We start from the raw sequence: 27,840 nt of genomic DNA, 5'->3' as shown, positions 1-27,840 counted from the left end.
TATAATCACTTTATAATATTAAAGATGTTGCACAGTGAAAATGTCTTCCCTTGTCATGGTTGCAGTATTTCATCACCTCATCATGTGTGTAGGAAAGAGAAGGAAGCAGAAGCACCAGAGCAAAAATGCTACTTTGGGATTTTCCCTATGTGAGCTTTAAATATTTTTAAATGGCAACTTATGAAAAGACGTGGAGTAAATGTGTCCCTAAATCTTGAAAAACTATAACTTAAAAACAGTATTAGTGCAAAATACAGAGAAGGCAATGGCACCCTACTCCAATACTCTTGCCTGGAAAATCCATGGACGGAGGGGCCTGGTAGGCTGCAGTCCATGGGGTCACTAAGAGTCGGACACGACTGAGCGACTTCACTTTTACTTTTCACTTTCATGCATTAGAGAAGGAAATGGCAACCCACTCCAGTGTTCTTGCCTGGAGAATCCCAGGGACAGGGGAGCCTGGTGGGCTGCCGTCTACGGGGTCACACAGAGTCGGACACGACTGAAATGACTCAGCAGCAGCAGCAGCAGTACAAAATAAAACATAGGAATCAAATATGTTTACATGGCATATACCAAGCATGGGGTATTGAGAAACAGGTGTGACGTTTAGGATCTTTTTTCTTCTTAAGAAAGCACGTTTCTAATAAAAGCCCTACATAAGCTCTCCAACTTCCACCCTCAGCTATTCCCTCCCAACTCAAGGAGTATCTTCTGAATCTTCTTCCTTCACAAAATCCTTAATGTAACACCCTTGATTTAAATTGCCTACCATAAATACGAACTTAACAGTTTCTTGAAGCTGTTCTTCACTCTGCATCTGCATTTATAAGAAATCCACTTCTACCTCCAGCTGGAATTTTCCAGCTTGGAATGGAACTCACGTTCTTAAAACCTTTTCACCTACCTGCTGTTGTTGTTCAGTTGGTAAGTCGGGTCTGACTCTTTGCGACCCTATGGACTGTAACCCACTAGGCTCCTCTATCCACGGAATTTCCCAGGCAAGAATACTGGAGTAGGTTGCCATTTCCTTCTCCAGGGGATCTTCCAGATCCAGGGGTCAAACTGCTGTCTCCTGCATTGGCTTTCCTCTTTATTGCCTTCACCTACTATATCCCTGTGAATACAGCCTGGATAGTTCAGAGCCTTAAAAGGTGTATGTCACTATATCCTGGGCAGAGAAAGATGATTCAAAGGCCTTCAGCAGGCTTGGGTATGTATATTCAGTGATACCAGAAATACATGTGCATGTCCAAGTAACTGAGGAATCATAAGGTCTTCCCATTCTCATATTTTTCCTCCCATTTTAATAGTGAAATGATTATCTAATTTCAACTCATATGTATTTGCTGTTTTTCTATTTTTCTCTATGCATTTCTTCTACTGTCTTGGTCATGGTGAATTTTTTGCTACAATCTTCATATATTTATGTATTATACTATCTGGTTTTTAATCCTTTTGAGTTAAAGTTGTGTATGGGCTTATGTGTGTGTTTATCTTATTGTTGTATTTCTAATTCTTCCTCTCAGCATCATGATACAATATTTTCCCCTTCTTTCTTTAAATTCACAACACTGGGGTGAAATTTGGAAAGGAAGATATTCTTATTCATCTGATAGCATTAAAAACAAGTTATTTTAATTCATTCAAACCTTGTGTACCCATTACTACAAAAACAACTGAGGTTTCAGAACTAATTCCCTATGTTAAATGATTTGTGCTAAAGACATCTAAAAATCAAGGAAATAGAATTAACAAATTAACATACGGAGGGCTCAAGGGTAATTATTTGGGAAGAAACGCAAAATTGGGTCAAAATTGCTGAAGTTTAATGGATGTTTGTGTAGAGTCAGTTTGCAAGCACACATTAAAACATTCCTCTTTTACAGCTGTAGAAGTAAAGCAGTAGAATAATAGTCCAAGAATTTAATTTCTTTACAAAAAATGTTTACAGTCTGGATAAGTGAATCTTAAGTCAGGATGATTTTGCCTCAGAGGAGACATTTGACACTGTCTGCAGACATTTTTGATTGTCACAGTTTGATGGAGAGGGGCATGTTACTATAGGCATATAGTTTGCAGAGGCCAGGGGAGCTGCCTCCAACACAGGGCAGCCCCATGCTCCAACAAAGAAGCATCCAAGTCCTGAATTTAGTAGTTTTGAGGTTAAGAAACTCGTGTTGAGATTAACATGACTCTACTAAGGACATATTTGCTACTGATTGTTCAAGATGAGATGATCTTTGATAAAGCACATTTCATTAACACGTGCAGGAAAATTTGTAAGTTTTTCTCACACCTCAAACATTTCTTTGATCATTTCAAAAAGCACTTAGAAAAAGAATTCTAACAATGGGCAAGCTCAGATATTCAAGCCGAATAGTTTTTTTTAGTGCTGTATCCAATGGGTTCTTTTCTCAGCTATTCTTCGCAATGCAAGTCCAAGTCCTCACTTCCCTAGCTGTGCCTGTGTGTGTGCTGTGCATGATCAGTTGCTCAGTCACGTCTGATCTTTTACAACCCTATGGACTATACCCCGCCAGGCTCCTCTGTCCATGGGATTTCCTAGGCAAGAATACTGGAGTGGGTTGTCATTTCTCATTTCCTCCTCCAGGGGATCTTTCTGACCCAGGGATCAAACCCATGTCCCAAGGATCAAACAATGTGTCTTCTGCTTTGGCAGGCAGATTCTTTACCACTGAGCACTTAGCCCATAAATCACCTAAATCTCCATTTCTAGTCCTTTATTTCTAATCTTAGTGTCCATAACACAAAGCTTCAGGAAACCTTTTTATTAAACTCAGACTAAAAATACAAAAAATAGACAAGACTATGGAAATGACATAAAAATGCTAGAAGATGGATTTCTAGGTAAAGAAGAAAGCATAAGTAAAGATACACAAGAGGAAAAACACAAGAGAAAATCAGAGAATACCAATCACAGCAAAGAAGTCAGGTCAAGAAAGAGTGAGAGTCACATACAGAGGTTAGATGTGCTAGACCGGGTAGTGACTTGGCTGAAGATGGCACAGGGTGGTGCTAAGCCTGCAGACGAAAGCATCCTTCAGTAAGGAGGATGCCAGAGATGCCATGTTTTCCACAGTGTGAAACAGTGTTTTCATTGACTGAACTGAACTACCTCCCAACGTACATACATGTATGTCATTCACTCATTCGTGTCCAACTCTTTGCAACCCCATGAACTGTAGCCCACCAGGATCCTCTGTCCATGAAATTCTCCAGGCAAGAATACTCGAGTTGAGTGCTATTCTCTTCTCTAGATGATTTTCCTGACCCTGGGATCAAGCCCGCATCTCCTGCATTGCAGGAAGATTCTTTACCATCTGAGCCACCAGGGAAGCCCAGGGATCTCAAATCTCCCTGTGAATATATCTAAGACAATAAAAAGTTTGCTTCATGGATTAGAAACACAATTAAACATTAGCTGGAATAGGTCCTTATTCTAATCCTGGACTGAATTTTTGCAGTGAATTTTCATGCAGTTGTTAAAAAGAATAAATAGAAAATCTTTATACCAAGAAGACTCCTTATAAAATTTTACCTTATTAAAATGTATGACACAATCTAATGCCTATACAAAATGGCATTATTTCATTATTATTAATATCCACGTTGTATTTACCTTCCCATTTGCATGACAGAGAAAAGGTAGTATCTTGCTTATGTGTTAAACACAGGATACTCATTCATATTCATTAACTTTAGCTGATCAATCTTTCCAAAAGTGTGTTTTCTTTGGGTATTTGATGTACATTATTAGAATACTGAAAAGATGTTCAAGGAAATATCCAGACCAAAAAGAAAATGAAAAAAGTGAGAAATGAGGATGAGAGCTGAGGGGAAAAAAATGTATCTGTACTGAAAGAAAAATGAATTTCATTTAGAAAGTAAAATAAGATAGGCATTTTAAGGAATATAAAACTAATGAAAGACATTATGAAATGAAATTTTAATAACCTTTCACTTTTTAAAATGTGCATTAGTGTTCAGTATTTGCAACTTTACTTCTGCAGTGACTGACTGAAGAAATAAATGTGATATTAGGCTTTGGATTTTCAAATGTGTTCAGATGTTGGAGTACATAGAAGCCACGTATCTGTGTGTTTAAGGATGATTCACTATACATCAGGCACTTTTGCAGAATCACTGCATGATTTTCTTTAATTATCACAATAACCCTATGAGATAAACACTATTATTATCCACATTTACAACTGTGAAAAGCGAAGCACAAAGGCATTAAGCAATTTGTCTACTGCAGGGTCTAGGACAGTGGTTCTCAAGCTTTAAGCAACATCAGAATCACCTGGAGGGCATGGGAGAATGCAGATTCTGAGCCCAATCCACACACAATCTAATTATTACATCCAGAGTAGGGCCTGAGAATCTGCATTTGTAACAAGTTCCCAGGGATCCTAATGGTGCTGGTCCCAGAATGGCACTTGAGAACATCTGACCTAGGGATCTGGCTAAGAGTGACGGAGCCCAAGCCATCAGGACGCAAAGTCCCTGGTCTTGACCACATTATGCTGTGCTGTGCTTAGTTGCTCAGTCATGTCTGACTCTTTGCGACCCCATGGACTGTAGCCTGCCAGGCTCCGCTGTCCATGGGGATTCTCCAGGCAAGAATACTGGAATGGGTTGCCACACCCTCCTCCAGGGTATCTTCCCAACCCAGGGATCAAACTCAGGTCCCCTGCATTGCAGGTGGATTCTTCACCTTCTGAGCCACCAGAATACTGGAGTGGGTAGCCTGTTCCTTCTCCAGGAGATCTTCCTGACCCAGAAATCAAACCAGGGTCTCCTGCATTGCAGGTGGATTCTTTACCAGCTGAGCTACCAGGGAAGCTCCTTAACCACATTAGAAGCCACCAGAAATGTGGTCATATTACATGTGTGACAAAGGTCATCACCCTGGCAGACACTCTCACCAAAACCCTGTCATGGTAGACTGGAAGCCGTTTCCAAGTTCTTTTTTAATCTCACCCTAGGCCTTCCTGGAAGCCGAACAATTTCAGGAAAGAAATTTAATAAAGAAAAACTTTAATTGAAAAAAAATAATGTTTATTAATTTCTCTCTTTGAATTGTGAAGACTATCTTTATTCAAGATCAGCAGCAGAATTGCTTTGTCTAGGTTTGCTTAGTGTGAGTGATCTGCAGAAACACACTGTGAGAATCCTTTTTATGCTAAACGGTAGATTGGACAAAGATTAGAAAATCTGATTTCTGGGGTCTAGTTTTTCATTAATTTTCTGGTGAAGAAAAGCATGTCACTCTCTATAACTATAATCATTAAGCTGAAATAAACTCTTTGAGTCCAAAAAGGTAAGCATTCTGGTTAAAACATTTAGAAAGATGCAGTGTTAAAAGTATGTGAAAGAATTTTCTATAAACCATCACTAATATTTCAGACTGAGCCAGAGTAGATATCAAATTACAAGATAATTGATTTTCAACACTTTCTAAGTGCTCCTTTTCCATGGTTCTAAAGGAAATCATCTGGCCTTGTGCAGGAAACATAAAACACACAGAAATAACCAAACATTTTCCTTACAAACCACACACAAAGTCGGATGGTTTGCAGTAAGGAATTGCCACATTTCCTATAAGTGATCAAGTATTAATTTAATTGTTTATAGCACACCAAATCTAGATAATTATCAAATTTCTTAAAAATGCAAGACATACTGCCTGAGAAAACTAGACCAACAGAATATTAGAAATACCACACTTTTTAAAATGTAAAACAGAATTTCAACGTTCCATGTATAAGTCAGATGGTATAACTAGAAGTTTATCTGTCTGGCACAAGTTGAGGAGTATGCAAATTTTTGAAAAACAAATGCTTGCTTAAGTCATGAACAATATAATTTATTCAGAACACTTTGGCTGGTCATGGTAATGACTTGAAAAATAGTAACAGAAGATGATTCTGCATAAAGTTGTCTTAAAATTCATGTGACACACACCCATACACACACAGATATACTCATATTAACCATGATGTTAGCATGGATGATTACTGAGAAACTATAAATAGATTTTGAATTGGAGATGAACAAAGAGTAGCTGGAAGCAAGACCTCTAACATATGAAATTTAAAAGAATGTTGAAAAAAATCACAAGAGGTCTCTTCTAGTTTCTTGTGAAATGAAACTAGAAGAATGAATCTTGACTATTTTAAATGATCTGAAGTCAAAATATTACCAATAAGCCATATTGTCCCATTTGTCATCACCTGAGAAAGCCTGCATTCAAACTTGATTTATAGTCATTTTACTCATCTGACCTATTATTAAATGCATCTGTTCCAGAAATACAGCCAATTATTTCTCATAATTCTTCACATGTCTTATTATAAGAGGTAAAAGCTTTCTGCTTAATGAAATTTCACTGGACTTGAAAAAATTAATTTCTTCTCACTGTAATGATAAGGGTTGGAGACGCACATGTTCTTAATTAACTTCACATTAATAAAGGAGGGCTTCCCTAGACATAAGGGCTTAACTGATATTTGCCATGGAGGGGAGGTCATGAGCAAGAATGCACGAACTTCAGTAAGATGAAAGCAAAACAGAGTGTCACCCCATCTGGTGAAACAGAAAGCACGTGTTTTCAATTCCCTGTTTGTATTAGTATCAGAAGAAACTTGTGACGAAGTCATTGTGAAATAAGGTATTTGTTAAAAATGAAAATTAAAAAGCATGATCGGATATGATCTGGTACCTACCTTATGCACTCCTTGGGTGGTCACACACTCCAGGAGAGACAGTGGGCTGCCTGCAAGGATAAGCATCAGGCCAAGGACGGGCTAGTGGAGCAATGCTGTTGACTGATGACCTAATCAATGGCCAGAGCTGCTTCTCTTTCTTGGTCATAAAATTCCTTTGGTTTACGGGAGGCTCAGCCCTTTCTCCAACCCTAAGGTTGAACCTGTGTTAAGCTAAAGAAATCCTGTCAGGAACTTCCTTGGTGATCCAGTGGATGAGACCTCACCTTCCAGTGTGTGTGGGGCGGGGGTGGGAGGAGCGGGGAGGTGGGGGGGATGGGGCGGGGGGGGCTGGGGGGGGAGAGGGTGATGCAGGTTCCATCCCTGGTTGGGAGATGGGATCCTATATGCCTTGTGGCCAAAAAAAACAGAACATAAACAACAGAAGCCAGTGTTGTAGAAAATTAATGAAGACTTGAAAGAAATAAATTCTACCGGCATCATTACTCTTGTCCTGAAAGAACGGGCTTATGGCGTGACACCCATCACTGAGCCTATGGACGCTGCCATCTTCCTAGCTGCTCAGAACTGTGGCAGCATCTTGGAAATTGAGTAGATCAAGTCAAAGATGGTCAACTGTTCAAAACAGCTCAGTGTGTTCTTTCCAATGGCTTTGAGCTATTAAATTGAATAATTCTGGAGTCATTTATCCCTGGAGTCTCATCATTTGAAATCAATCAAAGAAACAAACAAAACCCCCAAAACCTTGCTATGACAATATATTTTCCTGTGTTTTCTGTTTCTGGAAACTTCCTTAGTCATATAACAAGCTAATGTGTTATTTCATTAATTAATTTCTTTTCTCACTCATTCATTTAACAAACCTATACTGTGTTGCCTACATTACCGAAGATGCTGGCATTTTAGAAAACAAAAATAAGCATATTGATAGTGCCTTATCCTTTAGAATATAGATTGGAAAGTACTTTCCATAGAATATTTCATTATTTTCCTATCCCAAATTAAACCCATCTTTAGGAAATTGAGGTTGAAGGAGCTTGCACCTTGCAAAAAATTAGAGTGTTGAGCAATCGGACTTCTGATTTTAAGTAAGGCTGTCAAAACCTCCGTACCTGCTTCATCCCTTATGAGTCACATGTTCAGGCCCTAGCTTCACTATGCTCAGAGGTCATTCTGACCTGATTACAAATCCCAAAGCTTTCTCTGTTGTGGAGGCATCAGCAGAACCTGGGAGTCACGGAATTCATAGAAATCAACCAGCATGGTCACGTAAGCTTTAATTGTACAATCCTTTGGGATGTAAGAAGAAAATAATAGAACTTGTAATATAGTCATTTCTAAATCTTTTCTTTAAATTATTTAATGTTTATGTATATTTTATAATATTCACAAGATGTTACTTCCGTCATGCACAGACAATTCATAGACAAGCACACATGTATTGATGTTACATACTGGTAGCATTTTTACTTATGGGGTTGTGTGATCAAAATATTTGAAGATCACTGACCTAATTGCTTCTGAGTGCAGATTGGAGAGTGGCATCCCTACATGATGGCTTTGCTTTCCGACATGAACGTTTTACTAATTCTGAGACATCAGTATTCAGCTATGACCTGCAATGTGCACTATCCCACTACCTACCCTGGATTACCCAGCTCAAGTTCACAACTTCTTTGGAAAACCATGTCCTTATCATTGGGCGGCTATAAAAAACAAATAAGCTAATTTATGTGAAAGTTTCTAAGTTGCAAAAAATTATAAAATGTGTTAAGTTTAAGCCAGTGGCTGAAATTAAAGTGCTTGGAATCACAGTGAAGGGAACTGATTCTTATTGAACACTACTATTTGCTTTTCAGAGACTGCCTCATTGAGTCTCCACAAAATGTTGACTATAGCAGGACAAGTGTGTTTTTGCATTTGTGTGCTTATGCACAAGGTGTTTTTCATTTGATCCTTAGGACAAATCTCAAAAGTATCAGTTTGAACTGTAAGAAACTGCTGCTTTCCTAGCTCAGTCAAACATCAGCAATTTTATATGGTTATAACTTATAGGAAAATGATCATTTTACACATGAGGAAATGAGAACCAAGCAAATTGAAGTGACTTGCCCAAGAGTGAAGACCCAGCAAGTGGAAGACCTAGCATGAGAACTCATGTCTTCTACCTGTCTCGAGACGCCCCTCCTGCATGCTGACTACCTGATGATCTCACAATTTCAGGGACCTAAAAAGTAGACAGCAAACATTCTGACAAACTCAGCACTCTTTGTCACACCTTAGGTCCTCGCTGAAGGGGCACACTGTTCTGCATTTCAGAGGAAGAGGTGTGTTAACAGTTCCTCCAAAATATGCTCTATGTAGCCAATCTGCTGTTCTGTCTCCAAAATCTATATTAAGTAAGTAAGAAAAGCTAAATACTTTCTCATACCAGGTGCCACCACAATAGCTAAGTGCATTTTATTTTATTTTATTTTAATTTTATTTTATTTTTAAACTTTACATAATTGTATTAGTGTTGCCAAATATCAAAATGAATCCGCCACAGGTATACATATGTTCCCCATCCTGAACCCTCCTCCCTCCTCCCTCCCCATACCATCCCTCTGGGTTGTCCCAGTGCACTAGCCCCAAGCATCCAGTATCGTGCATCGAACCTGGACTGGCATCTCATTTCTTACATGATATTTTACATGTTTCATTTTAGAAGGCTGTGCACACTCAACTGAATTTTACACTGGATTGCTGATGGCCTCCTGGATTTAGGTAAGTATTATTTCCAGCCAGTCCTAAAGAATAGTGTCTCATCAGCCCCATACAAGAGTGAAAACCACTAAGCAAAAGCCCTCATCTGTGCCAGATGGTGATTTTTAGAAATCCTGCTCAGCCTCAGAAGACTCTCTTGGCTACCTGAGAGCAGGCAGGACGCACATTCTCATTCACCCACTCATGGGATGCCATTTTTCTGCCAAGGATGCCTTCCTACTCTCTGGAGCCAAATTAGACTTTTCCTTAGAAAACAAAACAAACAAAATGAGAGAAGAAAGACTTTACTTCAAACATCTTCGTTATCTTAACATCCTGCATTTACTGAGAAGCTGTTTGAAATTCTTATGTGCTGCGTGCATGCACACTAAATCACTTCAGTTGTGTCTGACTCTTTGCAACCCCATGGACCATAGCCTGCTAGGCTCCTCTGTCCATGGGATTCTCCAAGCAAGAATACTGGAGTGGGTTGCCATGCCCTCCTTCAGGGAATCGTCCCAACCCAGGGATTGAACCTGTGTCTCTTATGTCTCCTGCATTGGCAGCGGGTTCTTTACCACTAGCGCCACGTGAGAATCCCTTGAACTCCTTATATAACTCATTAAAGAAAAGGAAATGAAGGACCAAATTTCTAAATTGTGTTACATTTGAGCAAAAAGTCCTATAGTTTAAAACTTGGCTTTAATGGATTAAACTTGAATCATTGCTTTGCTTTTAGAAATATTCATAATTCATTCCAATCATTACAGAAAAGAATTAAAAATACAGGTTGTAGACAGGATGCCCCACGTTGTGTTTTAGAAGTATTCTTATTTAATTTCATCCACTAAGGAAACTGGAAGGAAGACCATCTGGATTTTAGGAATCTAACAAATATTAACATTTATCAAGTTCCATATTTATGGCAGTTTGTTAATTAACTCAAAAGGTCATTTCTGGAACTCCTATGATTGTCTAAGTAAAAAATGATGATGGATCCATTACCCTATACCAAGATATGCAGTTTGTCTTTACCAAGTACCAATGAACGACACAAATACTTAGTTTCTTACTGGAAGTCTCTGCATTAATGCCAAGGAGCTATTTTTGAAGATAATTATAAAATATTTGCCTATTATTGCAGACAAATCAGTATGTGCATAAATCTGAATGCTCAATTTTAGGGAAGGCTTAAAATGTGTATTCATGTGTTTTGACAATACTTGCAACCTTAAACAGGTTGCCAGTTTGATATTGTGTTCATTCAGGGTGTTTTCTCCCCTCACATTTAGCTTCCTCTTTGATTTTTGGTCTCACTGCCTAGCTTTTGGCACAGTGAGAAAGCAATTTTCTCCAGAGTCAAAATTAGTACTGCATCATGAATTATTCAGCTCGACACATTGCTTCTTGCAGCACCCTGTGCTCTTCCAACCACAAAGTTTGAAGTCTTCCCTTTCACACACTCCAGTCTCCATTCAGTCCCCTGCCCTTTACTTCTCCCCCCTCCCAGAATGGCCACCCAGCAGGCTGGCACCCTGGCACCCGGCTGAATTTGTTGTATATTTAAATTTCAAGTCACATAGCCGCCTTCTAGCTGGAGTGCTTCAGAGTGCAATCACATGAGGCAGGCTGTTTCCATGTAAAACAACTTCAAATAATTTCTGAGATGGAAGTCAGCCTTCAATAACTTCACCTTAAAATAGACTCATTGAGAAGAATCTGACCAAGCTTTGGATGCTTAAATAAATGTAATATTAACTCTATCTTTAAAAATCTTTATATTTGGTACATTTAATGTTCTCTTTTTCTCTATACCAAGACTCCTACTTGGATATGCTGTAGTCATATTTCAGTTTTCCCCCTGTTACTTCTCAATTTTCTCAGGAAAATTTTCTTTATATGCAAATTAAATATATATTTATCAGTATTGATATATATTATATATCAACACATAGTATACATACATACATATATGTATACATACACATATTGCATACATACATGTACATATACACATATACATGCATATACATATTTTATATATATATATACATATATACATGATACATATTATATATCAATACATATTGTACTTCTTTTCCTCCTTGAAGTAATCCAAATCTTATTATGTTTATATATTTTAAGTATATATTCCTGCTGTTCTCATTAACTACATTTACTTATGAAATTGTCATAAAGCCACACTTTTCAAGTAACCCAAGGTTGACTTTGCCAGGGGCAAGGTTCGGAGCTTCAGCCTACCTAGACACAGGAGATAATGTGAAACTAAAAGGATTTTAGACCAAATTAAAACAAAAGAACATAAGCGTAAAAGTGATAAAATAACTGTCATTTAGTCACTGCTATGTCCAACTGTTTGCAACCCCATGGATCATAGCCTGCTAGGCTCCTTTGTCCACGGGATTTTTATGGCAAAAATACTGGAGGGAGTTGCCATTTTCCACTCCAGGGCATCTTCCTGACCCAGGGATCAAACCTGTATCTCCTGCAGCTCCTGCATGGCAGGCAGATTCTTTACCACTGAGCCACCTGGGAAGCCCTATTGAACTGTCTTAAAAATGTACTCCTGAGATAATAATTCCATTAAAAGATGCTCCAGAATGCAAAGTACTAATCTATACTTTATTGTTCCAACTAATAGATGGGGCTTATACTGCTCTTATAGAGTTATTCAAAATTCAGTGGTTATATTGTATCTTTGGGTAAAACAATTTTCTGATCACCCAATTCCAGGGAGTAGGGGTTATTTATTAAATAAACATAAGCATTAAAGTACATAAGTCTACTTATACATAAATGATCACTGACAGATGTTGTTAACTCAACAGTTTTCTATTCAAACAGATTTAATTGGGACAAGACAGGCCTCTTTAAATTAGAAAATATATCATATTCCTTTTAAGAAGGATGGTTTAATATGTATGTAAACTTCAGAATTTAAAACACTGAAAATATGTTCAAAGGAATATTGATTTTGATAAATAGATGGCATTTGACTCAATTATGTTGGCCAGTGGCATGCTATATGCAGCATTTTACTGCGGTTGCTGAAATGATTAATTTAACTGTGTGCCAAGATTCGGAATTGATATCCTAAAATTTCCAATGCTGCAATGTTCAAATTGCATTTTAACAGATTCCTTGAAGATGTTAACTTTGTAATTCTTGATTTACACTTCCAAGTGCGATTTTACAGTTTAAGTAATCAGTGTTTCTCAGCCCACCGCCCTTCTCCCCCTATCTTATCTCCATCTCTGCTCTCAATGTCATGGAGCTGTAAGAAGAGAGATTCTGGTGCAATCCCTGGGGGTTAGCTGATGAGCAGGGACCATATGTTCCTGACTTTCTTCAGAGGTTACTGTGTGTATTACATTGACAGACCAACTCCCCCAAACAGTTCTGGAAAACTGTATTACAGAAACAGCTTGCTAATGAGTCGTGGTGGCAGTTGCCATATTTTAGTAATATTTATTAAATTGTTATGAGGCATGAAACTGTATTGCTTTATCTCTGTGATGAATTAGTTAAAAGCTATAAGGTTTTGTTTTTGAAAATAATCTTTCTCTTTTTCCCAAATATGTATTTTAAATATTTTTCCTCCTATTACTGATATTCATTTAGGGAAGACCAAAGATTCTCAAACGTATTTTTGAATGTTCTTTTATCTAATTGACAAGACGAAGAGCAAGATGGGAAAGTATTATAGTTAAGGGTGTGGCGTACTTTTCTGTGCTCCAGCCTCTTCTGAGAGTTTTAGGTGACAGAATGAAAGTAAATGAAATGAAAGTGCTTCATAGTAAACACTCATGGCAAGGATCTATTTTCATAATTTACAATTTTGTGGGTCGTGCCAATCACTTATCAAGGTATACAATTTTAAATATCTGACTATAGTAGGAATGGAATACAGGTATAATTCTATGATACCATTCCCAATTGTATTTAAAAGACTTTCAACTTTATTCAAGCATTGTTTAATCTAAAACAGACCAGAAAGGCTTAGCATATTAGTTAGAGCTATCGCCTCTCTTCAGATGAAACTGTTTGATTCATTCTTATGTAACTCATATCTATGAGACTAAAGTAAGTTAAATAAGTTCCTTATGGCTGTTTCCTCATCTATTAAATGATAATAATAATTGTTACTCTCTGATTGTGTGCGTGCTCAGTCACTCAGTTGTCTGACTCTTTGAGATCCCATGGACTATAGCCCACCCGTCTCCTCTATCCATGGAATTTTCTAGGCAAGAATACTGGAGTGAGTTGCCATTTCCTACTCTCATAGTTTGGGTGAAATGAGATAGTGCATATAAGGTGTTCTGCAAAAACTCAATGACCAAAAAATTCAAGCAATTTTAAGCCATAAATCAATAGATGTTAACTATTCTTTAAAGTGGTAATTTCCTTACACATCTTTTCTAATTTTACAAAAATTAAAGCCAGCTGGTGTTTATTGAGAACTTCCTACATGCCAGGGACCATTCTAAGCATTTTATTTGTATACATTTTATTTGTTCAAATGATTTGTATATCATTTGAACCTCACAAAATCTCTACAGGTAGGTACGTTATACAGCCCATATTATGAATAAGAGGCCAAGAGGCAGAAAAGAGATATTAACTTTCCCAAGCTCACCCACTAGCAAGCGGCCCATTCTCTGTACTACCAGAGTGGTAGCCATTCCCTTCTCCAGGGGATCTTTCTGACCCAGCAACTGAACCCAGGCCCACGGCATTGCAGGCAGATTCTTTACTATCTGAGCCTACAATAAAGCCTCCCCTCTCATACTACTGAACTTTGAGTGCAAGTAAACATACATTTTCTCCTGGAGATCTTGGGATTTCTTTCCTAATTAATGAAAACAGAAGGTATTTTTAAAATGATTGCTGAAAATAATAATTCACTCCATCAGCTATTCTCTCTTTTAGCTAGGACAATTACATTGTTTGCCTAATGCTGTCACACTATCATCAGGAGAGAACCAGAAACATCCATATTGGAGCAATCCTAAAAGGTCATTTAGTCCAGCAACCCATCTGGAAAGCCTATTGCTTCTCCAACATGTTCCCTCCTTCCTTTTGTCCAAAGCAATTAGGAAAGCAGAAATGTAGATCAAAGGAGTTAGCATCCAGGACCAGCAACTACAGAGCACATGAGCCAACTAGTCAAGGGCATGAACCTCTCCCAGCCACAATTTCCTTCTTTTTAACATGGAATTAATAATGACAATGTCACAGTTTGGTTTGAGGCCTAAACTAGACAAAGTATGGGAATATATCTTGCAAATGTGTCATGTGATTAGTTTTCAAATATGCTTCTATTTTGGGCACAAAAATGAGCATGAATTTACAGATGAAGGAGAAATTTAGAATACATAAAAAATAGGCAAAAAAATTTTAATATGTATCTCGGTGTAAAGGTCACTGAAATGGCTACAAAACAGAGTGCTCATTCCAAGCATCTGGACACCGGGAGGCAAACTACAGTTTCAGCAGCCCAAGTAGAAAGCCAAGTGGAAAGCAGTGAATGGTCTTCAAGGGTGGTTCAGTCTGTACATAATAACCCTGGCACTGGGGAGATGAGAAGAGATGGGGGACTCTATCTCAGGAGACAGGACCACTATTCCTGCAACATATTCATTTCTAGACATGCTGCCTGTGGATTATCAAGGCCTCCCATTCTAGCCATATCTTCTGCCTACCATTGTCCATTTCTACAGTTCACTAGTAATTTCAGCAGAGGGTCAGCTGGGGAAAATGAAAATAACTGGCTATTACACCAATGATAACCATTTGTTTAGCAAATTGTCAGGCTCTGGTGGGGAAGAGGCCAAAGTACTGTCTAAAGGTGGTTGTGGAAATTTTATCTCTTCTAAATCTGTTAATTCCTGAAGCAAAGGAGTGAGCAATAATGGAGAAACCGAATATTTGAAAATGCAAAGTCAACCAGAGAAACAAAGGTGTTTTAGAAGTGAAAAGAGCAAACAGCAACATATTCCTTAGGAAGAAAGGTCTTTAGTTTCTTAGATATACCAAGGTGTCAAAGAAGCAAAGAGATTTTAGGTAGAAGAAGAAAAGCACAGACCTTCATTGAATGGTATGTGTGTGGCTAATAGAAGCTTAATCAGTAGGTTTTAGAATAGAACATTGGAATGAGAGAATCACTAAGAATAAAAATATTACTGAGTAATGACTGAGACCCAACTGTGATTACAGAACACAAGTAAGGTGTGATTGATTCAAAGGCAGAAAGAGCGAAGAAAGAATTTCTGGAGTTGAAAAACAGATGTAGTAGAAAGTAAGGAAAGAAAGTAGAAACTACAGATTTGTAAGGAAGGAACCAGTTAAACTGTTGTGCTGAGGTTGGAAAGAAAACAAGTATAATACAGTGATGAGCAGGAATACATTGCTCTAAAACATCCTTCTCTTCCTTCTCTTCATAGTGGCTGCGCAGCATCCAATTCCTCCTGGTGAGCTCAGTCCAATCCTCCAAGGCTGGTAGAAACATGAGCATGAATGCCTAAACTTTATTTCTTCATGATCTCTCACACCTGCCTGAATTTGTCACCTCTGACCATGCCCCTCTCGCAAATTTCATCGCTGAGCTGTCTTTGATGATACTGTGTTAGTTCTTACTAAGCGTTCTTGGTCTGCCTTTATGACTTTTTCTTTTTGCTTCCAAGTTTGTGGACATACCTAAGAGTCTACCGTTTGCTGTCTTTTTTTCCACAGAACATCTTTCCAACAATTCTTACTTACTTGTTCCTCTACGCCTGGCACATTAAACCAGGTCACTGTTAGTTAAAATGAAAAGGAACAGGTGGAATGCAGAAGAATGACACAACTGAAATCTGCAGGATTGGACCTAACTTCACATGTAGAGGAAGAGAAAGACTCCAAAATGATACTGAAGGTCAGAGTCTGAGCAAACTGGAAAATGATGATGTTACCTATAAATGTAAGGGCATCTGGTTGAGAGGTGAAGTGACCCACATGGTTGAATTTGACATAATGTTAAGTGTCCTCTGAGCTTCTCATATATACATCTTTAATATCATCCTTCTGAGTTAATGTCCACATCACATTGACCTAATTTACACCTCCATCTCTGACACAGACATTGCTGTGCTCAGCAAATTTCATTTCTTTCCCACCTCTGGGTCCACAAGAAGACTACATTTCAAATATGTTGGGGCCATGTGACTAGGTTCCAGTATCTGCCCATACAGGACTGACCACAAAACACTGTTCAAGTGTCCACAGTCTGCCTTTACTTCCGCAGCAATCTCAGAGTCCACATCTTTCAGATGATAGCATCACAAGATGGAAGGAGCTTGAATTACCAGCCTGCTTTGAGAACATGTGTCAGAATCCCAGTGGATAATATGTGACTCACACAGACTGAAACACTGAAAAGGAGGCAGGGCAACAAATTACAGAGGTGAGAACGCCTTACTGAGAGCAGCGAAGAATGATGCAGCACCCAAGGGCTGCAACAGTGAGGAGGCATTCCCACTCTCAGGCCTGAAGAGGCAAATGAAGGATAGAGATTCCAGAACCCAGAGACAGAGATGCATGAAGAATGTCACAAGAGTATAGAATTTCTCTTTAAAAGGAGCACACTAGCAGCAGAGGGAGCAGTGCAGAAATAAAAACTCTAACCTATTCCCTTCAGCTCTTCAGTCATCTCGGGCTGTTGCTGGAGAGAGTTCAAAATTGCGTTTCATATCAGCAGAGCCATTTCTGTGAACAGGTCACTGCACCCCACCATTGTTAAATGCTTGACCTATTCAATCTGCATTGTTCTTATTCCTAATTGTCCACCAAGGAATCTTCAACTTTTGATTCTCATGATTGGATTTCCCATGGTAGTACAACCTCCAGTAAGAAAGGGGCTGAAACATAACCGTATTACTATATTTGTTTATTTTATATTCTAATTTATTAATCCTGCCTACTGATTTTATATATGTCTTAAAATCTTTGTTAATGTTAGACCACTTGTGAAAGATTATTGTTTATTTGCAGACAAAGTCGTATGTCTAAGCAATGCTACCATAAAAAGTATCTCCAAAGAGAGTGACATGACCTTCCACAGTGTCCATAATGTCCATATATTGCCATTACTATGCAGAAGAGAGTAACTTACTTTCATCTTTAAACCCACATGTCCATTAACAGGCTAATAGCTAAAGAACGGTTAAAGAAACTGTCACCACACACACACACACACACGCGCACGCGCACACACACACACACACACACACACACACAGGAATACTGCTCAGCCATAAAAAATGAAATTTTTGCCATTTGTCACAACATGGATGGCCCTAGAGAGTATTATGTTAGATGAAATAAGTCAGACAGAGAAGGACAAATATTGCATAGTATCATCTATACTTGGAATCTAAAACATACAATAAACTAGTGAATATAAGAAAAAAGAAGCATATTCACAGATATAGAGAACAAACTAATGGTTACCAGTGGGGAAATGAACTGGGGGAATAAAAGGCTAAAACTAAATAAGCTACAAAGATGTATTATACAATACAGGGAATATAGTCACTATTTTATAATACTATAAATGGAATTGTTGTTTAGTTGCTAAATGATGTTCAACTCTTTTGGGACCCCATGGACTATAGACTGCCAGGCTCCTCTGTCCATGTGATTTCCCGTGCAAGAATCCTGGAGTAGGTTGCCATTTCCTTCTCCAAGGGATCTTCCTGACCCAGAGAAAGAATCTGCATCTCCTGCTTGGCAGGTTGATTCTTTACCACTGAGCCACCTGGGAGGCCCATAAATGGATTTAACATTTTAAAAATGTATTGTATTGTATTTCACTATATTTTCAATCACTATACTATACACCTGTAACTAATATAATATTGTACATCATCTATACTTCAATAACAACAAAAATAATAAAAATGTTAATTACTATATCCAAACCCAAACCAAGCTGAATTTCTAAACCTAAAACATTGAAAGGCATTTTTTAATGTTTTCTTCTGACTTCTCATCTACTTCCAATCTCCTGACCCCTTCTGTGGAAACAGAATTCTCATTAGAATCCAAATTCAGCTCTTCTTTTTCATTACCATTGACTTTATCTGAAGTCCTTCTAGCTTTGCTTGAACTTTTCCAAAGCCTTCTGGCCAGTGTCTGTCTTCACTCTTCTCTTTATAATCCTCCCTACAGAAAACTCACAGATGGTCTTTCAAAAGCACAGCTGCAATTAACTATTTTCTCTTCCCCAAATAATCAAATCATCCCCTATTAATCCAACTTCTTCATTCTGACATTCAGGTCCTCCCCAGTGTGCCTTCATTTAATCTAAAATATTGACCTGTGTGCTTATCACACATCAATCAAAACGAACAGCTTGTTGCCCATAAGTGTGATTTTGACTAACGGACATTTAGGGATGTTTGTATATGGTCAAACAGCATTCAGTAACTTTTCTGACATATGTTTTTCTTCTAGTCACCTCAATCCATGTCCACCCCTCTTATAAGACTATGCCTTCTTTATCTATCAAAAGGACTTCAGTAAAAGACAGGAGTCTATCAGCCCCTTCCGTATGGACCTTGACATTTCAACCATTAACCTTGATTCAACAAATGATGCACATGGATTCAATCAGGACATCCTGACCAGAAGACAGGCTCAATTCCATCTACCGTATGTAGATGATATGGTTTCAAAGTAATTATGTTATGATTTGTAAAATATAAAAGAATGTGAATTCACTCAGTAGCATTTATTGACTGAAGGAGGTAAGGAGCTGTATATGGAATTGTCCTCTCAAAAGTGGTCGAAGAAGCCTGTGCTAACCTTGACTTTTGGGTTTGTTTTCCTTCAGTTTCTCAAAGCTAGCCATTCATAGAAAACTGCTGAAGAACCACAAACCCTTTTGTCTGCTCCTCGACCCTACAAGCTGCCAGTCTGGAATGACCACACTCCAAAATTCCATGGGTCACAACTCTTTCCAGTACACACATTAAGTACTATCTCTTTCTGAAAGTTGTAGCATCTCAGTCTACACCTCCAAATAACTGTCTTGCATGAATCAAGTGGTTTAGTGGATACAACATGGGCTTGGAATAAGTCAGAATTACATTTTCATTCTTATCTCTGAATCTGTACCTGTGTGAACATGGGAACATTGTACAGCCACCTAAACCTCTTCCTCCTAAACCTTTCCTCCTTTTTAAAATGAAAACAAACATACCTATGGGTAACACAAGAAGGGCTTCAGGAAACATTTGGTTCTCCACCTTTCACTACTGCTATATGGATGACTATACTTTTATTACCTTGCTCGGTAAGCTTTATGCTCCTATGAAACCTATATCTCACTCTTTTCTCAATTTTCAGCAGACTGAATGTAATTTCTTATATACTAGACACTGAGTTAATCAATTAATGTTGAATTTATGTGAAGTAAAATGTACTTTGCATCTCTTTAAGGAAAAACACTTAATACATATCACAAAAAAACCTACTGAAAGGGGGTCAATAGTTTTCCTTTCATACCTGTGGCGGATTCATTTCGATGTTGGGCAAAACTAATACAATATTGTAAAGCTTAAAAATAAAGTAAAATTTTAAAAAAAATTAAAATAAAAAAAAATTTTTTTAACTGCACAAAATAAAAAAAAAAACAAAAAACAGTTACATTTCAAAAGTATCCTGCCTGCTTACTTTTATGATGTTTCCTACTTACATTACTCTTTCTTCTAACAGCACCTCCTTTTCCAGTTTCCTGCTGAAAAAGCAAACTTTTTCAGGCCTAATTGAATGTTTTCTCTTCAATAACCACTACTTAAATGTCTCCCATCAAAATGCCCACTACTCTTTAAGAAGGTAGTTGATCTCCTTAAATAGATTTCACTACTATTTTTCTTTTTAATTGCAAGTATAGACTTAGAAATCCTGGAGAGCTGATTGAAATACCACAAAGGAGAATGGATGACTCATGGCAGAAATGACTACAGATAACTCAAGACTACCCACTCCAGTTCTTGCCTGGAGAATCCTGTGGACAGAGGAGCCTGATGGGCTGCTGTCCATGGGGTCGCACAGAGTCGGACGTGACTGAAGTGACTTGGCATGCACGCATGCATCAGAGAAGGAAATGCCAACCCACTCCAGTATTCTTGCCTGGAGAATTCCAGGAACAGAAGAGCTTGGTGGGCTGCCGTCTATGGGGTCACAGAGAGTCAGACATGACTGAAGTGACTTAGCAGCAACTCAAGACTAAATTCCTTATGAGAAATCAAAATCATTCTAAACAATGTGAAAGCCCCAATAACTTTAGCTGAAGGCACGATCAAAATTCTGCATGTTATACTATTTCCTTCCAGAGGAAGGAGTCTAGGTTTTCTGCCCAGGGTCATTCTGCCCCCAGTGGCTGTGAAACAGAGCAAGACTCCATGGTACCTCCCCTAAATGGCCTCAGCTTGCCTTCTGTCTGTGGAAGAACTTTAGCCCAAGAATAAGTTTAATCAGAGAAGTGAAAATGCAGAAACCAAGGAAAGCAGCCACAGGAGACCAAATAAATAATATGAATGTAGTCGTTAACCATAGTCAAGGAACTTTATTTCTTTCCCAAGGCCATAGATAATATTCTGAGCCATATCCCATGAGCTGTCTTATAGATACTGAAACCCCCACCAGGTGGAGAAGTTAGCTACATGATGACCAGACTGTAGCTATGACATAACCTGCCACAGTTGTGAGAACTAGCTTCAAAGAAATGGAAACAAACTGACCTTGGAATTGAAGAATAATTATTCCAAAAACAATCAAGATGATGCTGGTCAGACCACTAATGACCAATTTCAAGATGACTATCAGAACTGACTGTGCTGTTTCTACATGTAGCCCAGTCTTTGCATCTATAAAACATTTGTCCCCTGATTGTCAGTGGGGGGAAGTCAGCCTTTGGACAGGTATCTGCCCTCCCTGCCAGTGGCCCGCATCCAAAATAAAGAAAAATTTTCACCAACCTTGACTCTTTAATGGTTTTTGAGCAGTGAGCAGTCAGACTTCACTTTCAGTTACAGTTGCAACTGCAAACATATTTAGATATTGGCAAGTTCAAGCTATCCACCCTGGACCACAGCCCTATAGTTCAACCTGACTTTTTTGCTTAATTGAAATGGAACTTGATTCAGTTAAACATGATGTGTCTTGGACAACATAACATAAGATATTGCAAACCCTTTCCCTGAAGCCTAAAACTCTAAACTCTTGACTGTTAGTTGACCCTAAAAGAAGTTTTCAGCCTTACCTTGGAGGCTAAGGAAAGAGAATGGGTTTGGAGACCAACAAGTCTGATTCCATGGATAAGCCCATAACTGTAAGAGTTGTGTGGCTTTGGGAACGTCACTTAGCTTCAATATTCCTATTTTCTCATAGGACTGTTGTGAAGACAGGATTAGATCACACAGTTGATATATTTTCCAGGGGATGTTAGAAAGTTTCCCTACACCTCTCCTCCTACTTTCCTATATATGATTCCTTGTGAGAAATAAGAGGGATGGGTAATCCCATCCCATGGTCCCTAGCCCAAATTCTCTTTCTGCCTGTCACCTTTCATCCAGGTGTTAATTACAAAGTTATATAGAAACAAATATAGTCAAGGTTTCCATTCAGTAGTATGTGAGTATCTGCTCCGTGTTAGGTATATGGCAGGCACTGTTTAACAGAAGGGGACATCAGTACGTCAGGAAATACCCAGTCTGGTAATAAAAGGCAGTATACTGAGCTGCTGCTACTAATGCTAAGCCACTACTACTAGTACTACTACTACTGCAACTACTACAGCCATCACACTGCTAGTAATATAATACTACCACTATCACAACAACAGCAGTACCAACTGTCTTAATATAATAAGCACTGAATAAGCACAGTGCTAAGAATGCACATATTCATCACTTACGTGACCTTTTATCTTATTCACAACTGTATTGCCAACACCTACAAGAGTTCCCGACACTTTTGCAGATAAGGAAATCAAAGTGTCAGTACAACTGTTCCCACTGCAGGTTCTTAGGACACATCCATTTTCTTGTCTTTTACAGTTTCTAATCTTACTTTGCAGACAAGGAAACCAAGGCTTAGGGAGTTGTCCACCACAGTAATTCCCTAAGTGTCACGACAGGACACTTTCACTGTTCCGCCTCCATGCGCACATGCACATATTCAAAAGGCAAGATTCTGGACACCGGTCTTCAAACTATTTGAAAGAAAAAGTAAGTATATTTTCAAAACTAGATTGATGACAGCAGAATTTGTAATGTTGTAGATAGTAGGCAGAGATTACTTTCTTATTTTCCATCTAAAATCCTAGTTTCATCTGTAGCAGTCCTAATATTACATAACAGACACAAGCTGCAGGTAAGAATTCACTATCATTGTTGTCTGTTCTTACGTGAGATTATACAAGTAGACAGAAGAGAAAATCAAGGTTATAGATAAAATGCCTTCAAATACTTCTAATTTAAAGAGCTCAAATATATTGATATACTTGCATAAACAACTAAACTAATTTTTATTTGCATAAACAAAAACAAATTGCATGATCAATCACCAGTAAGACAGTCTGGTTTATCTGTTGAGTTAAATTTTCATACAAAAGAATTTCCCAACCTATGTACTTAGACCTTGAACCATATTCAGTGAATCAGCTTCTAGAACATGTCCCATCATAAAGAATTAAGCAGAGTGCAACTAACATCCCAGAATTAGACTTCAGGGAGGGAAGATTCCAAGAAATGTCAAAAATTTGCTTCATATTTTCGGTTTAGGGTTGAGAAGCTTGGCACTGTATACTCTAACAAGGCTTTAAGGAATAAATGAATAAATCAATGGATTAAGAAAATAATTAGTATATATCTTTATTTAACTTTTGTTGAGTTATTATTTAATTACATTGCAGTTAGAATCAGGACTTCACACCCAACTGATAATCTGCAAATTCAAACTGAAAAAAAAAAAAGAACAAATGAATAAATATTAAATGAACCAATCCTTCTTTAATCCTTAGCTGGGAAGATAGCCTTTCCCCAAATTAAAGTAAGTTGATAAGGCCTGACTGTGTTAAAGTTTGGGGATTTTAAATCGCCTATGCTAATCTGAATTGCATCCTGGAATTATATCCCACTCAAACAGTCAGCACATGTAGTGTTGTTTCCCATATGTCAAGAATTTCTCTACTTTCTTACTAATAAGATAGTCAAGAATTACAAATGCTATTCTTTCCTTCTAAGCTGTCTTTTATTTTATTTTTCCCCTTAGGAGCTATCGCAAAGATAAAAATCTGCCCTTTGTTAGATCTGTTACCCAGGGAAATAGTGTTTATATCTTTTTCTTCCATACTGCCTTTGAAAAATCATGAAAGTAGCCAGATAAGCTGTATTTCTTCAAGCAATATTTTCAGTTTCTTTTCCATATTTTCAATGAATATGAAATGATAGCTAAGTGATTAGAAGCAGAAGCTTTTAGTGAAACAAGTATGTAAGTTTGGGACAAAACATTCACTGACTTTCAAACTCTAGGTGATTTTACATATTTGTAATTAAACATTCTCTCTTTTGATCCACCTATGTCAATGCAATATTATGAAGAATTCTGAAACACTTCAAGAGCAATTTAAACAAAACGGCTATGTCAATGAACATTTAGATATTGCTTCTATCTTGTTTATTATAATTACATATTTGGGGACAACAGAATTAAAGACAATTTTTTTTTCTAAAAAGGAAAACATGAATAGCCTAAAGATATGAAGACCTTTATTTGTTTCTAAAGTTTATCAGAATTGATTACACTATAGAACAGTCTTTCCTTTTCTAGTATTATCTTAGATAAAAAGTACATGGACCCTTTTGCCCTCTAGTGCTGTTCATCAAGGTATCATGGTTTCCGTCTGATTATAACCACAGCATTACCTATAGGGAAAAAAGATGGGACAACATCCAGAACATGAGTTTATAGTAAAATTATCGTCAGAATATAAGCCCACTCTAGATCCCAAAGAATAATAAAAACAGCAAATACATTGTACTGATTATGCTCTGTGCACGATTTCAAGCACTTAATGCATATAACCAACTTTTATACACTGTCCTTCTCTGCAGAACAATTTTTGGCCTGTGCAGGAGGCCTGTGTGTCTTGCACACAATCTACAAAGCAAGTATCCTGAAGTCCTCATATCACAGAAATGAAAACTCGCAGAATGGAGTTGACCCACTGAATTCATCTAGTTCCTTAATAATGAACACCTCTTTGAAAAGAAGATTCATATTATTAGAAAGGGGCAGATTTATTTTCCACAACAGAAACAATACATTCAAATGCTCAATTCATTCACTGAGCATTTACTATGGAAACCGGTGTTGTGCAAAACTCTGAAGGCAGGATAATCAATGTGGTTTCTACCTCCCAGAAGTTGTGCGGAGGGTAAACGGGTTGCTCTCATCCTGGTTGCTGTCACACAATCACCCTGACACTTGAACTCATGGCCACCTTTCAACACAGAATTTTCTTAAATGCTTAAGATAGATTTCTGGACATCCAAGAACCTTTGGCTTCTATTTCTACTTACTGGACAGCTCAGAGAACCATGTTTGGAACCCTGAGCAACAGAACTGAATCTGGGTTGGGTTCAACTTTCCCAGGGATCGATCTAAAATATGGGAGAGTGATCCCTAAGACTTTTTATACCAAGGGTTGCTAAGACTGTCTTAAAACCTGAGTAACTCAGTCCAGAGAGGACCTGATCTCCTTGGCAATCAAGCGGAATTTCTGAACCACAAAATGATGGTTTTGTTTGGGATTCTCAACTGCTTGTTTCATCATAAGTAGAAAGATGGTTTTTGACCAAAGTCAACATGTACAAGGAGACATGAAAAGAACTTTTTCCAAAGCTTGCCAACACTGTTCCATCCTGGAAGCCTTCAATCCAGCTCTCTGAAGTTCACATGTTCTCTCATGCCTGAGTTCTGGGGTAGCTGCCACCATGGGCACTTCTGTTGCAGCTATGTGGCTCAAATCACTGCCCACATATGATATAAGGACATATGTGGACATGTAAGGACATAACCACAAAATAAGAATTCTTCTACCTACCCCACCTACCCACATGAAGGATCCAACCCAAAGTGATAAGGGGGTTGCAGGAAACATTGCAAAGACTTTCTGGAATTGGTGACACTTCAACTTAGCCTTGAAAGATAATTAAAGATTAGCCAAAGTAAAAGGGGAAAGAGTTTCAAGAGGAGAAGAGGGCATCTTAAAGGGCAGGGATGCCCAAGAAGGGGTGGAAGGTCTGGGGGAAAGTTATCATTTCCAGGAACAAGAGATCAACCTGTATCCTCCTTGATAAAGTAACTTTTACCAGGGGACCTTCTAGAAAAAAATTCACTAAAACCTGTTGATGTCTAAGCCTCATAGAAGCATGATGATATGTATTATTGAAGGCCCAAGTCAAATGCCACATCCTCTATCAAATTTTAGAGTAGAATTCCTCCTACCGCTGCCCTCCCACAGGGCTTGCTTCTCTCTGCTCAGACCGCTGTCTGATTCATGAGGTGAGATGTGCCCAATGCGACTGTCTCCTTAGATCACGAACTACTGGGAGGCAGCAACAGTCCTCCCACCACCACCTGGACTGACCTTCGTGAATCTGTGCCTACATGCCCGCTTTCCTTCCTGCCACGAGAGAAGACAAGCCTCTGTTCTGCTGGAGGCAGTCCCTCCTCTTATATTCTGGATTTCACGTCTCATCTATTCAAGGACTTGGTTCCCATAGAAATCTACCTCCCACTTTGCAATATCCACTCCTCATCCTCCATACTTTTCTGCATAGAAAAATATAGAGTCGCCTTTCTTTGACCCTTGTGTCCTTCCACCTACAGCTGGACTCTTTGCTCTTTGTCACAGCACTCCCCCAAAGTCATCTGTGCCTGCTGTCTGCATTTTCTCAACTCACATTTTTATCTTCAACCCACACATACACTTACATCCCAATCACTCCATTAAAACTGTTCTGACAAGGTCAGCAGCAGCCTCCACAATGCCAAATCTAAAGACCACGTCTTCTCTCCATCTTAGTTTCTTTGCAACATTTCATATTATTAACATTCTCTTGGATTGACTGGCATCCAGAGTTTCCAAACTCTCCTTCTACCTCACTGGCAGTTCTTCCTGATCTTTCCTTGCTGACTCTTCCTCATCATGGGACCCCTAATGCTGCAATAACTCACAGTTCAATCCTGGGACCTCTTCTGTCTTTTCTTTCTGATGTTTATCTCACCCTGGTCTATATGTAATTCTATATCAATACTGTTGAGTCTCATATTTATGTCTACAAGCAGTGACTGCTCTTTTCAGTCTACCTGGATTTCTAGTGGCATTTCAAACGGAACAAGATCTGTTTTCCTACATTTATAAATTTTGCTTTTTCCCAGACTTCCCACTTAAGACAAGTGTGCACGTGTGCTCAGATGTGGCCAACTCTTTGCGACCTCATGGACTGTGGCCCACCAGGCTCCACTGTGCATGGGATTTCCCAGGCAAGAATTCTGGAATGGGTTGCCATTTCCTTCTCCAGGGGATCTTCCCAACCTAGGGGTTGAATTTGAGTTGCATGTTTCTTGCATTGGTTGGCAGATTCTTCACAATTGAGCTACCTGGGAAGCCCTCCCCATTGGGGATTTCAGTCTTCCATCTCAACATTCACATCAACTCCATCAATAGGCAATGTGGCTCTATCTTCCCAATGTTTTTTTGATTACACAATCTTCGTGTCTCCACTGGCACCATCACAGGCCCATAAACCAATAACTCCTACCTGGAATTTCCCTCGTTTAGTCTTCTTCAGTTCTTGCTCTTCTAACAATTTAGTTTTTACTATCAGGTAGAAGTGGCTTTCAAGATGTAAATCAAGTTATGTCACTACCCTGCACCAAACTCCCCACTACCTTCCTTAAAGACCCTCTAGGGACTTTACTAGTAGTCCAGTGGTTAAGAATCCACCTTGTAAAGCAGGGGACATGGGTTCAGTTTGTTGTCAGGGAACTAAGATCCCTCATGCCATGGAGTTACTGAGCCTGCATGCTCTGGAGCCTATGTGCCACAATTAGAGAGCCTGAGTGTCACAACTATTGAAGCCGGCACATTCTGGAACCTGCATGCCTCAACTTTTCATGCACCACAAGAAAAAATCTCACATGCCACAAATAAGATCCAATGCAGCCAAATAAACCAACAAATATTTTAAAAGAACCTCTAAAATCAAAA

General features: G+C 38.5%; 1 protein-coding gene across 6 annotated transcripts in view; it reads right to left on the bottom strand.

The window, feature by feature from the left end:
• The window catches only part of NRG3 (neuregulin 3), a 1,272,378-nt gene that overhangs the window by 894,943 nt on the left and 349,595 nt on the right, over window positions 1-27,840 (bottom strand). The window lies entirely within an intron of this gene.

This window comes from Bos indicus x Bos taurus, chromosome 28 (assembly GCF_003369695.1).
Source record: "Bos indicus x Bos taurus breed Angus x Brahman F1 hybrid chromosome 28, Bos_hybrid_MaternalHap_v2.0, whole genome shotgun sequence".
In the NCBI taxonomy this organism is placed as follows: Eukaryota; Metazoa; Chordata; class Mammalia; order Artiodactyla; family Bovidae; genus Bos; species Bos indicus x Bos taurus.
This window is presented reverse-complemented; position numbering and strand designations above follow the sequence as displayed.